This window comes from Lactuca sativa, chromosome 6 (genome assembly GCF_002870075.4).
Source record: "Lactuca sativa cultivar Salinas chromosome 6, Lsat_Salinas_v11, whole genome shotgun sequence".
NCBI lineage: Eukaryota > Viridiplantae > Streptophyta > Magnoliopsida > Asterales > Asteraceae > Lactuca > Lactuca sativa.
The window spans coordinates 7,810,939-7,825,715 of record NC_056628.2 but is presented as its reverse complement, the minus strand read 5'-3'; the positions used below and the strand labels follow the sequence as shown (position 1 = coordinate 7,825,715).

Genomic DNA, 14,777 nt, shown 5'->3' with positions numbered 1-14,777 from the left:
GCTTAATGCTGATAAACTCTTTCAAAATAACTTGTATTCTCAGGTCATCAGTAGACAGGTACCGAGGCCAGCTTTTGAGAAGATGGAGTGCTTTCAAGACTCATCTCATATTATTTTGTGTTTCATTATTTTTGGTGTCTATAACTGTACAGAACACACTTGTATTAAAATTATATATTTAATGCAATGGATGATGTTGTTTGCTTATTCACATTTACTGTGTTGTGATACTATACATGACGTCCTCCGCCCCAGAACGTTTCCGCCGTTCTTGGTTTTGGGGTGTGACAGTATTTTTCAGCCAAAAATGGACATTCTAGAAGAAAAGGACTGAAACCGACAAAAGTTGGATACTTGGAGGACTGGAGCTAAAAAAGATAGAAAAATGATGTTGCTGGACAGTTTGACCCCTCGTCAATATTTTGGCCATATATCATGACTCGTAAATCCGATTGACAAGAATCTAAAAGTTTAGAAACTAGAAAAAAATTTCGGACGACTTTCGCTTTTGTGCCAAATGCAAATTCCCAGTTCTCACAACGTGAGACCTCTTACCTCATGACGTGAGAATAAAAAAATCACCAAAAAATCTCTGTGTCGGTCTACGAGTTCATGTACGACAAAGAATCACATCAGTACGACGTGGCATATGTTCCCTACGTCGTGGGAATTGAATTTTAGGCAACTATATATATATATATATATATATATATATATATATATATATATATATATATATATATATATATATATATATATATATATATATATATATTCGGACTTTTGGTCAATTTAAGAGGTTATAGGATAAAGGGTTGTTATAATTAACGAAGAAAAACCCTGCCAAGAACCCTTGGAGGGCAGAATTCAACTAGAGATTTAAGGATAAGGAGATTGGAGTAAGGATTCATGTATAGTCATTCGGTTTGCTTAGTTTAACCATGTTTAGCTATGATTACATAGTTTTATTGTGATTTTTTTTAATTATGGGCTAATAAACCTTACTTTCGTTTAGATTAGATGAACTCCTAACACTATGTGTTGATTTCTTATTTGATAGATTTATGTATTTAGTTTTTTTTTTTAAATATTGTTTGATATATCTAAACCTAGCTTGTTATAGTTTCTATCTTTATTGCATTTCCTCAAAGATTGTGTAGTTAAACTGCAGTTAATTGCACAAACTTGATTTACCTAGTTATTTATGATCATTAAATTGCTAGAGCTAGAGATTAGTCATATCCTTGTATAGGTGATAATTTAGTTGCTTAACTATGTTAGAAAGCAATATTTGGTCATAATTTTTCCTTGATTACTAGACTTTACCATTGAATAGTAGTTTGTAGATTCTATCATTCAAAGTCTAAATATCTTTAAAATCAATTTAGTGTCCTTAACTTGCATGATCATTGGGGTTAATGTCATTGAATTGACTTATGTTAGTTAGTATGATCATGATGACTAGTAACTGTTATTTTGTAACTAAATAACTAATCCAATTGTCTTGAAATCTACCATAGGAAAAAGAAGGGATTCGAAGCTAAACGAAATTATCTTTTATTCTTGGTTTTAAATCATCTTTCTAGTCATTAATTAGGTATTTTAATTTAAGTTTTTTTGAACTTGTAATTTCATATAAAACTCTCACTTTAGCTGTTTTTCTTAGTTTAATGTTTAGTAATTATTTTATTAATTAAATATCGTTCCTTGTGATCGATGCTCGACTAACCTAAACTATTCTATAATTCGAGTACGTACACTGCCTAGGTGCATTCAAGCTAGTTAAGTTCATTAGGTTATAAATTTAAAACTAGTGGTAGTATATAAATTGCACATCAAGTTTTTGGCGCCATTTCCGGGGAACGACTTATTTTAGTTGAAACTAATTGATTCTAGTTAATCGATCCTTTTTGTTGGGTAAAAACTGCAAAAAGGTTAATTTCGACATTAAATAATTTTTTTTTATTTATACAGAGTTCATGACGAGTTTTGACTTTTCAGTTTGTCGTTTATTTTTTTTTGTTCGTTTTACGTGTGTTTTCTAGTTTTGTTTTAGCAGAGAAAAATGGGGGACATCATGACGATGACAATGGAAGCATACAATTGGCATATGAGGAACGACAATAGATGGGGTCTTGATCCACAAAAAATCACAACCACGACAAAGATTGAACTTCTGGGGCACATTCTTGGCATGCTAAAGGAACTAAATTGTATTGGGAAGGAGCACGAGGACGCTTATGAGCATATAGAAGAGGTGGTGGAAATTTCAAACTATTTTAATGCACCAAACATGAGTAAAGATGGGGTGATGCTTTGACGTTTTCCGATCACATTGAAGGGTGAAGCTAACGAATGGTTAAAATCACTTCCCTTTGGAGCAATCACGACATGGGCAGACTTTAGGACATAATTTGTTCATCAATTCACCGCTCCTTCAAAAGCGGCAAAGCTGAAGAAGAATATCCAAATTTCCCAACAATTAGAGGGGGAGTCGTTATATGAAGCTTGGGAGCGCTACAAGAGATTGTTACGATATTTCCCTCAACATGACTTTAACGTGCAACAGAAAATCTTGATATTTTATGACAGAGTCAATTTGTGTACTTGCCAACTTCTAGAGTCACAAGGGCCCATGACGAAGAAGGATCCGACAATGAATAAAGCTTTGACTGAAGAATTCTCTAAGCATTTGAGAGAGTATCACAACCCGAGAAAGGATATCACTAGAGAGAAACTGAGTAGAGATTGAGGCCAAGATGCGATTATTTTGATTATTGCAAAGCTTAACGCAATGGACGAAAGGATCTCAAAAATGGGTGATTCAATTTATTCGGTACAAGATATATGCAGAGCTTGTGGAGGACCCCACTCTGCACGGGATTGTGCATTGGAATATAAGAGAACTCGATACACGATATAATATCAACAACTCGAGCATGATCTTTACCATTTAGAACGAGTCCAATATGACAAGATAATTGCTCTCGAGTCAATGATATTTCGATTCATAGAAGCTAGAGAAAAAAACCTGATGCTACATAAGCAACACTTAGATATCAACAAGAATTCATTTCAAGCATCCACAAACAATTCGAGCAATTAACGAAGCTTGTGCAAGAAAAGCTACCAGATTCACATTCAGTAAATGTCGAGCCTAACCCAATATCTCAAGTCATGGCTGTTTATAGAGAGAATACGAGGAATCAGAGAATATAAGGTTCTTTCACTCAATAGAGAAGCAGTCCAATCAGTCGCCCGAGGAAAAAGAAGATATAAATCGTGACACTGCCCGGTCGCCATGACGTGGAGGCAGTATTGCCATGTCGTGGACAATAAATGAAAATTATAATTTTTCATTCTTCGAGCCGTATCAACCACCTCTTCCTTACCCATCTCATGCCAAGAAAAATCTGGTGAATCAAGAAATATCAAGGTTCATGGAGCATATAGAACCTGAAGAGAAATTAGAAGAAGAAGTGAATCATTCAAAACCACTAGTTTCAACGCCAATGATTTTTGAGGTGTTTGCTTATACATGACCACTAGATCAAACCTCGGAGCCAATTGAAGCAAAAGAAGAAGAGAGTGATGAGTATTATTTTCACAAGAAAAACCTAGAGAAAGAAAAGGAAAAAGCCAAAGACTCGAGAATGAAAAAAGAACTCAAGCGGAAGTATATTGAAGATGTCAACCCTAAAATGCCAAAAAGCTCGAAAAAGGATTTCAACAGAAGGGTTACCTACAAACAAACAAGGTTCAAGATTATGGAGAGCGGGGAGATTACACTTCCACCAGATAGAATGTAGAAGGGAATGAGTCTGATGGGTTATTAGGGTTACAACTACAATGCTCTAAGCAGAAAAACAATCAAACAATTCAATTGATTAGGGCACATGCAACCTAATAAGGATTTATGTCTTTCACATATAGCAACATACTATGAACACTAGCATACAAAACTTTCTTATGAACAAACTAATCAGTAAGACAAGAAAACTAACCTTTAAGATTGTTATTGTAAACAATCTTGGATTCCTCTATGAAATACTCTTGAAAGCAAGAGTCACAAGTCTCGCGCCTCTAATGATTCACACCCAAACCCTAGCGACCAATGAGCTTGAAGAGAGAGAGGAGAGAGGTAGAATTTCGGCCCTAAGCCTCTAAAGGAATGTCATGGCCGAAACTCTAAGGCTAAGGGTATTATTATAGCTAAGGTAGCTTGGTGCCAAAGCTAGGGTTTAAGGAGGAAACCCTAATCCCTTTGCTTGGTGACCAAGCAACCCATTCCCTTTGCATCAAGGGCTTGAACGAAATTCTTTGGGCTTGCCCAATTAATTTTTGTCCACCTCATCTAATGAGGTCCATGGGCTCCTTTCCTCAACTTTCAATAAATAACCAAATAGACCCTACACTTTTAATTAATCCAATTAATCCCAAAATTAATTTTGATTAATTGTCAATTAAATAATACTATTTCCAATAAATATATTATTTTGATAATATATTAAAAAACTATTTATTTTGATTTCCAATTAATTTATTAATCATATAATAGATTAATAAACTAGTCTCTCTCTAAAAGTTATGCTATTTAATTACTAGGTTTGAGGGCAACCCAAAAAGATTGTGCTACTATTAATTTAAGTTTATATCAATTATAGTTATGGACTTAGACACCCAATCCAACAGAGTCCGGCTTAAGACTCCATAAAAAGAAGCGCTTATCGGGAGGCAACCCGAATAAGATTTTGCATTTTCTTTTATTTTAGATTTTTTAGTCTATCATTTTGTTTTGTGGGTCTCGTTTTTATTCAACTGAATGATGATGTTATTTCTAGTTCTAGATTTCATTTTTTGGTATTCAAATGAGTAAAAGAAGCAAAGAAGCTTAATTGGAAAAATTCGTGAGATGTTTTAAAGAAAACCAAAGACCACAATTTTGAATACGGGTGGGGTGCATGTCACTTTGGAAGATTTTAGTGGAGACTTCGAAGGATAAATAGAAGATTAAAAGCTTCTTAGTGATGAATTGAAGAATTATCAAAAAAGTGGGGCAGAAACCGTTTTTGAAACCTCACAGTAACCATGACATGGCCATCACTTTTCCACGCCGTGGTGATAGTTTTTTATGCGATCGGGATTTATCATCCTCGATTCCACGATGTCGCCAACATATTCCCACTTCATGGTGCATTTTTTATCGCGATTAGAGTCTTTCATATTCGACTTCACGACGTGGCATATTCTTTCCTACGTCATGACAATTTCCAGTGCGTTATTTTGAAGATTTTTCGTACCACCTTTTTGAAGTTGAGACTTTTAATTACTTTTATCCAGCACATTTGCAAGAAACGATAAGAGTCCAGTTTCCAGTTTCTAGCAATTTATTCAAGAAGTTCAAGCTTTCCCTACCACATTCAATTTCGATCTCCCCCCTATGACCCTATCGGAGTCTATTCTTTTTTCTCACTTTTATTGTTTTTATGTGCTTTAATTGTTTTATGCATACAATGAGGGCATTGTATGAAATAAGTGTGGGGTAGGGGGTCAAATAAGGATTTCAAGCATGAAAGTAATTAAAAATAAAATGCTAGAAATAAAAAAAATAATAGGCTTGCAAAAATAGTCTAATAAATATAGTAATTTTTAAAAAAATATGATATTATTGCATTTGGGGTTGTTTACTAGTGTTATGTGGGATGATTTGATGTGGGCGCTAAGATTTAGTTGAGCCAATATGTTATAGTGTATTTGTGGCTTCTGAAGGTTTGTATCGATCGGATATCCTTCAAGTATGAATAACAAACGTAAAACTAATCTAAGCAAAATAATAAACAGAAAGTAAATAACACAGAAGTTGTCCAAATTGTTCTTTCACCAAGAAAGTAGTTTTGTCTTCACCGAGAAGACGGATTTGTCACAAAGATGATTGACACAAAGGCATGATCACAACATTACAATTTGCAATAATGTTTCATATATACTAATCTTTACATGCATATCCCTTGATTGAAGGGATTGCATCTAATCTATACTAAGAACCGATCTTATCACAAAGATACTTGATTTGTGATGTATTCTTACTTATCTATATCATTACCTAATTTACAAAAGATTACAGTCAGATAACTAAACTGTAAGCTGAAACTGATAAGCTTGATAAGTTGGCACTATAGATGTAGTAGACACTGATGCTAATCTATCAGCATGTCGCGTGTTTGAAACATCATAACTTAAGGTGTGACCTTACAACCTCCCTCTATCTGATGATGTCAAAACTAAACTTATTGTTCGGATTCATTAGAAAAGCCATTGTAAAACTTGTCAGCTTCTTTTAAGATTTCAGGCTTGACCCATCTGAATTGATCAAGCTTAAGTTCATCCAGTCTTCTACTAATCTACATTGATATAGCACACGATATCCTCTTTCCAGTTCATAGTGACTTAGTCCTTCCAAGAGAAGATGAAACAAATGTTTAGTGGGAGCAGAAGGAAGGTCATCAGTGCGTTAAAACACATATGATTCTGACTGTTAAGATAAAATATCCCAGGCTCTGGTTCTAGAATGAACATATATTGGTCTAGTTCAACACCCACTGGTAATTCATTATTGATATACCGAGTTCCATAAGGAAGAAGAAACTTGTTATTCTTGAATTGTCTGGGAGCACTTGTTCTTCCTGATAAGGATGGTCTAGATAGACCAGATGGACCAGCGGATGGCACAAGGTTCAGCTTCTTGACTTTGTTGAGCAAGTGTTGAATTGCCAATTTAACTTCTTTAGCATGAACACCCTTTTGTTTGTCGATAATTGTTTGATTACTAGACTTGACCATAGAATAATAGTCTGCAGATTCTATCATTCAGAGTCCAAATTACCTTTAAAATTAATTTAGTGTCCTTAACTTGCATGATCATTGGGGTTAATGTTATTGAAATTCTAGTTAGTCTGATCATGATGACTAGCAAATTTTATTTGGTAACTAATGGAATTAATCCATTTTCTTGAAATCAACCATAAGAAAAAGGAGGGATTCGATGCTAGACGAAAGTATCTTTTATTCTTTGTTTTAAATCATCTTTCTAGTCATTAGTTAGGTATTTAATTTAAGTTTTTCTGAACTTGTAAAATTAGATAAAAAAAAGCCCCACTTTAGCTATTTTTGTTAGTTTAACTTTTAGTATTTATTTTATTAATTAAATACCGTTCATGTGATCGACACCCGGTTACCTAAACTACTCTATAATTCGACTAGGTATACTTCCTAGGTGTATTCTAGCTAGTTAAGTTCGTTAAGTTATAAATTTAAAACTAGAGGTAGTATATATATTGCACGTCAATTTTGTGGTTTTGACTCCATCATAAAAGAAACGTACAAGTTGCCAATGGGGAAATTCGTGATGGGGGCACGAACAAGAGGATACTGTTGCATCTTCACAAGCACAAGTATCATAGTCAATCTCAACGAACCCTAAGGTAACGTTCGATATTCCACCCTCTGTTCCAATCACCGAAGATCTATTCCAAGATTTTTCCATCCCTTCACCTACATCTAGTATTTCTACCCCAATCACCATTGCTCCTTGCCCACCCGTATCAATGGGGGTTTCGTAGACCCAATCCACTGTTACCCAATCAACCCCTCACTTCACAGATTCAACCGCTACTACAACAACCACTGGTGAACCTCCAGTTTCTGTAAACACATCTGATGTGGGGGGAAATACTTTAGGTTTCGCTTTTTTCCATTCTACACCACCCATTTTTCCTCTTAGACAAGATGATCCGGATACCATTTTTGGTGGTGATGTTAGTTTTGAAGATTTTACCTTCAGTCCTTTCCATGTTCTTAACGAAAGTGACGATGATGCACCAGTCAATCAAAGGCAAATCAAGGCTATTAATGACAAGCCGGAATCGTTAATTCAATCTTCCAGTGCTTCGTCCAACAATTCTTATTCTCAGGAAGTAGTCAAGGCCTTAATCGAAACAACTTTAAAGGAACATGCTGCGAATCTGGAGAAAGCGAACAAAGCTATGGAGGATTCGGCTGTCACATGCAAAGAAGTGACCGAAAAAGTCAATAAACTAATTACTGATGCTCGATCCTTCATGCGCACCTTCCAGAGCTCCTTTGAGTCCAATACTGCCAAAGCTAATGAAGCTATTTCAAGTATGAGTGGCTCTCTTTGCACAGAGAAGGAGGCTCTCGAGAATGTTTTCACTGAAATCAAATCTGACAACTCCAAGCTCGACTCCTCCATCACATCCAAATCTATAAAGATTCAACAAGACTTGGCTGTTGAGAGTAAACTAATGGATGCTCTCGCACACAAGACAGAAAAAGTGAAGGTATTAACCATCAATCTTGAAACTGCTGAAAAGAAAATAGATGAGCTCTTATCTGAGAGAGCAGTTGTAAAAAGCTGTGTTTCGGATGTGAAGTCATTGTTGTCTAATATTATTGAGGCTCATGATCATTTGATCCCTATTACTGTTCGGAAGCATTTGACAAACAAGCTCAGGCCTGCATTCATAATTCTCAATAGGCTTGAAGGTGTTTCGGAGTCCACGGTCCTTCTGAAACAAGGGGGAGAGACTACGAAAAATCAATCAACAAAAGAACCAACCTCGAAGGTTGTTCGTACTTCTATTAAAACCGATGAACCTAAGTCAACAAACGAACTGAAGGGTAATGTAGCTTCGGGTTCAAGAGGAAAGGAGAAAGTGATAGAAGATAAAGAAGATGAAAATGAGAAACTGAAATGCAAGGCTCATGATGCAATTCTAGATGAAAATATACGTATTGCGAGAGAAGCAGAAGGAAAAGAAAAGGTTGGACATGAGGTTTAGACTGATTTAGCTGCAAAGAAAATGTTATTTCCTCCTTGGTCCATGGAGCAGATTTTGAATGAAGTAATGGATAATCCAAGCGTTCACTGGTTGGATCCAGTTACTTCGTTCGAATTGGAGAACACTCTTGATTCGCAACTCGATTTCCCCATCACACCGAAAGCATTCCTATTTCGTTGTTTTGATGAGATTGCGAACGCTCCAGATGCTGATGCGAATGTTGATAAGTCACTAATGACTTTTTACTTGAAGTATGACAAACCTCAGTTCCAGACCTGGAGTTCGCTGAAGATAAATGTCATCAAAGTTATTGGACCTATTCAAAACCGATAGTTTCATTAATATTAAATTCAAAACCACTCGAGGTTCTGTGAATTCAATTTTTGAATTCTCTCTTGCAGACTTACCATGCTTAAATTCTTATGACTGGATCATCCTGCTGCACTTTCTGATGCAAGACGAGATGAAATACGAACCTGGTGTTTCTCACATCAAAAGGATTTTGGTTTCGTATATATATGAAGTTGGTGAAGTTTGATGTTGAAATCACTTCAGTATTATGAAATAAACCAACAGTCCTTCCCCAAGGCTCATCGAGTGATATTGGATGCGAATGGGGAAAACTGAAATTAAGAACTGGACAGTTTTATTTCAAAGAGGTTCAAGAGAAAGAGGAGATGTGCAGAAGTGTCTGTTCGCACTACCAGATAAGCATCTATTGTCTACAGTTTTCTTGAAATACATTTTGGACATCACAGGCAGTTGCAATGCGAACACTGATGTTGCGAAGAAGTGTTATTCCGACATGATTCGTTGGTACATTGCCTTTCTCAGTACTCTTCTCAGTGTTATGCCCAAGCTTTTTAAGAATCAGAAGCGCATTCAACCATGAAGGTCTCTCTCCTAATCGACGCAAAGGGGGAGATTGTTGGGTATTTAGTGTTGCATCTTTATGGACTTTTTGTATACTCTGTTTTGTATCCGGGTTGGTCTTGTCCACTCGTCATTTACTTTTAGGGTTTTACTATTTAAGATGCATGCGTGCATCATGTGTTAGTTAACTGTGTCATTAAAAACCATATATAGCCTCTATAGTAGTAGTTCTTTATCGAGCTCTTCTGAGGCTGTAACGTTTAATCATTTGGCACATTCTTGATTCATATTCCGTGTTTGATTGCTTTTTCCTGTTTGAATCTATTCAATCTTTAGAGTTTTAATTTCAACAAGTGGTATCAGAGCAGGTTCTTGTAGATCTCAACGATTATTGAAAGAATCGATCTTGTTTATGGTGATATTTTATCATTAATCTCACCTTGTTGTTCAAGTTTTGTAAGTTTTCTTAAAAGAAAAAGTCAAATATATCGTATTATTGCAAAATATTTTTTAGATCTGTTATCTTCTACCCATTCTTTCATATGATTTGTTCTTAATTCGTGTTTTGGAAGAGAAATAGAAGAAGAATTTCGTGTTTATTCTCATATTTGTGTTCAGATCTACTTTATCTCTATAAAAACCATCTCAGATACGTTTTCTCCTTCTAGAATTCTTATCAGATCTACTTTCTCTCTCTTCAAATTTTCTTTCTTGTTGAATATTTAATGGCGGATTGTATGGTGTTAAAAGACATTAAAAGACTAGGATTAAAAGTTACAGATCCAAAGTTTTGTCTTAAAGAAGGATATTTGTTTTGGATGTTCCTGAACAATCTATGTTGAAGAATGCCATTGGGATGTATAATCACTATGTTGATGAGAAAATTGGTGATTTCACACAGATTTCTTGTGGTGGATTTAAAAGTAATCGTGTAGAGGAATATAAAGATTTGTTAAACAATTTATCATTATCAAAGAATATTTACTTTTGAAGAGAATTCAACAGAACTTAGAGAAAGAAAGAAACGAAAAAGAAGGTGTTCTTGGTGAAGTTCATAACGGTCTTCATATTTCTAAAGAAAAAGTGACTCCAGATCTTCATGTTGAGGTGGAGTCTAAAGTTTCAAGTTTTCCAAAAGTATCATCATCTTCATCTAGTTGTTCTGAAGGTGAGTCTCAAAGCAAATCCTCTGAAATCGTGAAAGTAAAGACATTTTGTTCTATTAGAAATTAAACAGATGAATTTTTATGTTCTGATGATGTTTTTGAAGGAATGATTCCTTACAAAAAGCCAATACTTCAAGATGTTTAGATTTATCAAAGGTTTCTAATGTTCAGATTCAGAAAGATGAAGAGGTTGTTCAGATCCGAAATTTGGTTTTATGGTTTAGAAATCAGAAAAGTAAGAAGAAGAAGAAGAAGAACAAGAACAAGAACAAGAGTAAAGTAAAGACGGTTTGGATGCCTAAGGTACAAACACCTAATGCATGTGAAAAGGTTCAGAAAGCTGAATTCAAGAATGTTCAAAGAAACTTCAATTTTTTTTTCTTCGGATAAAGATGTTAGAAGTTAGAGGAAAGAGAAAGGAATATTTGGTTGGGTTAATGAATTTTGTGGAAATTTTTATTTTCCAACTAAAAAGCGAGTATTATTTTCTGAAGATGATCGATTTTCTTCAAATAAATGGGTGTGCAAGAAACCAATTTCAATGTTGAATCTTAAATGGGTACCAAAAGTGTCATAAAAGTTTTGTCCTTTATCAAAAAAATAATTAAAAAAATGAAAAAGGGGACAAAATCTAGTGAAAAATTAGTCAAATATATGAAATTATGTTGAAGGAATCAATTTTTATTGATATTTAATGGTTGGTAATGACAAAGAGGTGAAAAGTTGAAAAAGTGGGTGAAAATGACATTTTTCTGCAAAAGGATGGTTGCACTCTGACATTACAGCAAAAAGTGGGCTGAAACTGTCAGTGTACTGCAAAAAGAGGGTCAGATTCAGAGTTAATGTCCAAAGGATGTTACTTTTGGAATATTGGGTCAAAATCACTACTTCGCTTACTCTAGGGACCAAATTCGTAACTTAGATGTAAAATTCCAATTTTGCAATTAAATGAAGCGTTGTTGTCGCTCAACCTTCGCAGTCGGAATTTCGGACTCGTAATCAACAATTTTGACGTTCGTCTCCGAATACCTCCGAACGTTTGGAGGTTCAAGGTTGGTATGTTGATTATGATTCGCAATCGGTATTTCAAGCCTTAATTTTGAAATCGGAAGTTACAGTATCAGTATTGATAGACAGATTCGCAACCCAAAATCATCGTTTTCATTGATTTCTTTGTTGATCGCTCCGAACGTTCGTAGCTTGCAAGCATTCGGAATTCTATGCTCGGATGGTATCAGATTCGCAACTAAAACACATTCGCAACTAAAACACGTTCGCAGTTCTAGGCTCGAAGGAACAGGATTCGCACTATAACACAAATTGGAGTCGTTCCGAGTTCTGAAACTCACATTCGCTTTATATCGTCCACTGTGTTCATACTCTGAGTCCTCGGAATCAATCTCTCAGAGTCAGATACAATCGAATCGAATCGAACATTCACATCACTCGGAATCGGAATTCACAGATTCTCAATCGGATTTGATCGAAAATTTTCTCAAAATCGATCTCGCAATTGAATGGAGTTTGAAATCAGAAACCTCATTACGAAATCGGAACTGTTCTGCAATTACAATTCAAATTCGGAGGTTGCTTATCAGAACCAATCAGAATTATTTGAAGTTTCGATCACAGGAACTTGATTCGTAGTTGATTTTGACTTTCCAAGTCAAATGACGCGTTGTTGTTCTTCAAATGAAGAATATGGAATTGTTTCAATTCCAGTACCTAGTGTTTGCACACTTTGGCAGATTTGACCCCAAAATCTTTATTCTTTCAATCTCTTGGATTTTATTACTTTTACCCCTTTTCTTTACAAAATATTTTCATTTGTAATCCTTTTCTTTGGTCTTATTATTATTAATCCCTTCTAAGTAATTGATTCTTGCTCCATTTTTTTTGTCTAATATTTAAAATTCGAAAAATACAAAATTAATTTTTGTTATTTTTCCGGTTTTAATTTTTGAGAATTGGCTATATTCTAAAAGCATTTATTTCATCTAATCTGACGGGTTTTGAAGTTTGTTGGTGATTCTTCTTAACTTTCTGGATTCTCTCCATGGTATTTGTTGAAGATTCAAGGGGAAGCAATGATTATTCAAGGAGGAGTTCATATTTGGAAAGTGATATTTATTTCTCTCACTTTGAAGACCCCATGTGCTGATGAGTCTCACAATTTAAGGGGAGAAATGTCAAGAAGATTAGAAATCATGATCTTCATCAATTTCATCATCTAGGGGAGATTGTTGAGTATTTAAGATATTGAAACTGATTTGGCATGTTTGGTTATTTAGAGAAGCCTTTTTATGGTTAATCGTTTTATGATTCCCTACAGTGCCTTTATAGTAGAAGTTCTTCATCGAACTCTTCTAAGGAATTGGTTTTATTTTAAGGCATTGGTTTTATATTTATGGTAAATATTTTATGTTACCTATAAATAATCATTAGGTTAGTTTTTGGAAAGAGAGATTTTTCTAGATTAGGGTTTTCTTTGTACATTCATATCCTAATCAATATACACAAAACCTTTATCAGATTACTTGCATATTATGGTGATTGATTCTTGATTGTTCTTGATATTCCACATTTGTCATCTCAGATTTATTCCTAACAACATTCAAATGCCTCATGCAATTCTTCATTGGGTTTTTGTGAAAAATCTTGTATTACTTTTCTTCTTTCTGTGGGTTTTACTTGCATGGTAAAACTCTTGCAAACATTTGGTTTTTAATTTCTCTAAAGTAGTAATACTATGGGTAGCAAGAGTAGTGAACCAATACTTATCTTTCCTTTTTAATGTAAACGGAAATAAGTTGAGTCTAAATGAATCTCTATTAGTTCCTCGCGAAGTATTTGTGTTAGCAATTGCAAGGAACTCATATAGATGATTGTATATATCATCATGTTTATTACCTCTGAAGACCGATAATACACTAATAAGTTGTGGTCTCACTTCCACATGGTCTTCATTTCCTTCCGGGAAGAGTATAGGTGAGGCATCATCATACTCTCCTAGCTGAAAATGAGATGACACTGATTGTCGATTAAGTTGTAGAAAGTAAAGGTGAGGGAATTGATTACCTATTACCCTCCATTTTCATTGTTGAATCCACCATTAGGATTCCGTCAATATTGATTCCCAAAGCCTTGTTTCTCGAAACCATCATTATAATCATTGTTGCCACCATTGTGGAAATTCTTGTTGTTCCATAAGTTGTTGTAACTCCCGTTTCCACCCATATTGCCTTGATTTCACCTATTACCACCATTGTCGTTCTGATTCCAACCGTTGCCATTGTCACTTCCATCGTTGACGTCCCACTCAACCATGTTACTACCATTACCACCATTACCGAATTGAGGACCGACATCCCTTGGATTATGGTTCTGATTTCTACCATTACAATAGTTGTGGTTTTCTCCATTGCCTCCCATAGTCTTCCCACAATTACCTTAGTTTCCACTGTTATGTCCATGGTTGTTTACGTCCGGTCATGGTTGCACTGGTCGGATGATTAGTGCACCAAGATTGTTTTGTTTTCGTTGTTGTTATTGTTGTTGTTTGGGAATTGAGGAGCCACTGGTGGAGGATTATTGACTACAACCTCATATGTTGTATGCATGCACCGGTGTGCCTGCACAACAAAAATAAAGCAAACGTGAATTGCAAACAAGAGCTAAAAATGAAAATAAAAGACTATGTCTACTTAAACAAAATAGTTTAGGCATACAGTCTCTCCAAAAATGGTGCCAAAATTTGATTCAGGTCGTTGTTTCAATCAAAAATAAACCAATTAACCTACGTAGATACGGTGAGTCAGGTCGAATCCACAAGGAGTTTGTGGTTAAACATTGTGTCAAAATAATCAACAAAAAATGTATT

At 35.1% G+C, this 14,777-nt stretch overlaps 1 non-coding gene across 1 annotated transcript; it reads right to left on the bottom strand.

Annotated features, from left to right (window-relative positions):
- Positions 1-2,449: 2,449 nt before the first annotated feature.
- LOC111908755 (small nucleolar RNA R71) lies at positions 2,450-2,556 on the bottom strand. Its single transcript, XR_002855963.1, has one exon. It is a non-coding gene; the product is annotated as a small nucleolar RNA R71 (small nucleolar RNA).
- Positions 2,557-14,777: the final 12,221 nt, after the last annotated feature.